Here is a 2,904-nt window from a genome sequence, read left to right on the forward strand (position 1 = left end):
ATACGTTGCATGCTCTCGAGTGGGTAAACCATCCAGTTTGTTTTTGTTAGCAAAAGATGGACGATCATAAAATATTGTTCACGCTATAGCATTAAGAGATTGATATTGTTTAATAGTGTTACTGTCGAAATTGTTTAATTAATGATATATAATTTTAAGGAATAAAGTATAATAACTAATAACTCTCATCGTTCACAGCGCTCCATGCTTTTTTCACGCACACACTACATTCTTACATACATACAATATCACATTCTAACATTCTAAATTAAATAAGTGGAGCGTCATGTATTCTTTTGCAAATGGAAGCCGCACTCTATGCAAAGGGGGATTTTTCTTGATTTTTAGACGCTTCAGGTGCTCTGCATTTCTGACCGTACGCTGAAAAGCTTGCTTTTACTCCGGCCAATTCCTTGATCTTAGCAGCACAGTTAGTCAAATTCGATGCAGTACTAGCAATTTGGCGCACTGATTGTTTTGATAGTGCCATTTTTTCGTCTTTGAAGTTATTTCCATATACCTTTGGATCCTTCAAATATCTGTCAACAGTTCTAGACCTGCGATTTATTTGCTTGACTTTGTTCCAATTCCTTGCGAGTGAAGAAAGTCTCCTTTTTGGCGTTCCAATAAGCTCATTACAGCAGCTGTTCCCATTTTTTCTTCAAATAATGCTGGAAACATTTTATTTTGTTATATTTATTGTCCACGCGATACGAAGAATTTTAAGACGCGTCAAAATCAATGAACAACCAAAAACACTGATTTCTGAAATTTTAAAAATTTTTCTATTGTACAGTTCTTTTTTTGCAAATCAACCAGCTGTGATCATTTTTCGAACCAGATACGAAAAGCATTTTGGACAATTGGAACAAGCATGATAAAAAAAAATCGACTTTGTTTAAAAATACCTAAGATCAGCAGTATCAACTGGTTTCGAAAAAGAATTGGCATTCATCACCTTATCGCCTTAGTTCAACGAAACGGGATCTGATCGGCGTCACAAAAGAGAATCAGAATCCTAAAGAAAAGTCTGCTACCTTCTATTCACTATGTGATAGCTCTCTAGTGATAGACTACGGAAAGTTTTATAGCGTTAACGTTAATGCAAGCCTGCCGCTTAGTGTGTTGCGAAATCAATAGTATACCGACGTTAATCGTTGTTAGGTGGCGCTTATCTTCGAAATCCCTGGCTACACTGCCCGCTTAAATCGGCATTGCTACTTCCTGTTCATATAGGTGTTCCCATGTTTTGCCGATTGCTCCCCACATTGTGACCGCGTGTTGAAAATCCATTTCCTATCGATCGACCGCTGATATCGCACACCCTCATCACAATTTTCGCCACTGGTTTGATGCCGACTGTCGTGTTTCGTTTTCCTCAATAACAGCTTTATGGTGTCTTCCTTGCTCCTGATGTTGGCGACCACTGCTTTGATCCCTGCCATTTTCACGATGTCCCTACCCACTCGTCGTCGGTTTTTCGTTTACTCGCCTCAAAACACCGCGTTTCCCGTCCCATCAACCTGAAGCTCCTCCTGCTCCTTGAGCAGGATGACGTTGGTCCCCTCCATTCTGGGTCCTTGATCTGCACTATTAATTTGGGCGCCAAATGTAACGAACTGTTTTCGGCTAGCTCAGAGTTTGTTTGTTCGTCCCACCAAGTTTATATTTTGGGGGTACGGTGTTTCAGAAACAGTAATCGCCGTCTGCTGCGGGCAGTTGCTCCGTCTAGTTCACGGTGTCCAGCGCGGTACCGATAGTTCACGGTCTCTCCGCTTTGTCGGGGTTCAAGGTCCACTACTGCTAACCTTAACCCATCTCGCATTACTGCCTTCATCGCTGTTGCCCTGCAGCTATCCTGCTCCCGGATTTATGGGGAGTTTTAAGCCTCTTTTAGGGGCCTTTAATCTGGCCCTTCAGAAACGCAACCCGGCAGTTTCTGAAGGGCCAAATGGGCCAACTAATCCGGACAGGACGAATTACTGCACTGAAACCACTGCAGAGAAATCGGGATCTTTAACAATACCACGCTGGATACAATTTACTACGATCAATCCGTGGTTCTTACCATTCCGATTGCTCCGAATCCTTTTTAGCTGACGATTAGATTAATATTTGAGGGTTTACGGCGTTTGTGGAGTAAGAAACAGAACTAGGGACAACGCAAGAATGAAAGTGTAAAGAAATCAAAAAATCCATGAAACTCAAAAGGTGTACAAATTTTATTAAATATATTGTAAATAACCGCTCGATTTAGCAAAAGCAAAGATAAATTTGGAGCTCTGAAAAAATCCCGGGAGTTCGTATTAAAATCAGACATCTTGTTTTGCTCGTGTCGTAACTTGACAGAAATGTGTAGGATTCTATGACCAAAGGTTATACTAAATTCGTTGGGCAGTATGTAACATGTAAAAGAAAGCATTTCTGTCCCTTTAAAGTATATATCATTGATATTGATCAGGATCAATAGCCTAATCGATCTGGGCATGTACATCTATACGTCTGCAAGATCGTCGAGATCTCGGTAACTAAAACAGCTAGAAAGTTGAGACAAGGCTGCGCAAGTTTGTTTAGAACGTTGCCATGCGCACTCCAACGCCCACAAAAGGCCAACTAGCTGAGTAACTAACATTGTCTACGGGTATCCATAGTCGAGGTCTCGACTATACCGTTCTCCACCGTTAACTAAACAAAACCTAGAAATGTTTTTGGTTATGGAATAACTATTGCATTCGATGTGTTAATTTAAAGTTTTGAATTTTTAATATGACTTATTTTGTGCCTTATTGGATATTAGGTATCTGCCTTTCATAATGTTTGCCAGAAGATCTCTTGCACGCATACGCGACAGTAAACCACTGACAATATTTTTTAACAATAACGTTTTCAAAATGTTCACGCTCT

The 2,904-nt window shown here is 40.4% G+C and overlaps 1 long non-coding RNA gene across 1 annotated transcript; it reads right to left on the bottom strand.

Moving 5' to 3' along the window:
* Nucleotides 1–766: 766 nt before the first annotated feature.
* Nucleotides 767–2,199, bottom strand: lncRNA:CR40053 (long non-coding RNA:CR40053). Its single transcript, NR_073977.1, has 2 exons — nt 2,069–2,199; nt 767–1,996 (listed from the first exon to the last, which is right to left on the bottom strand). It is a non-coding gene; the product is annotated as a long non-coding RNA:CR40053 (long non-coding RNA).
* Between the last annotated feature and the right edge of the window lie 705 nt (nt 2,200–2,904).

This window comes from Drosophila melanogaster, chromosome 3L (genome assembly GCF_000001215.4).
Source record: "Drosophila melanogaster chromosome 3L".
Lineage (NCBI taxonomy): Eukaryota > Metazoa > Arthropoda > Insecta > Diptera > Drosophilidae > Drosophila > Drosophila melanogaster.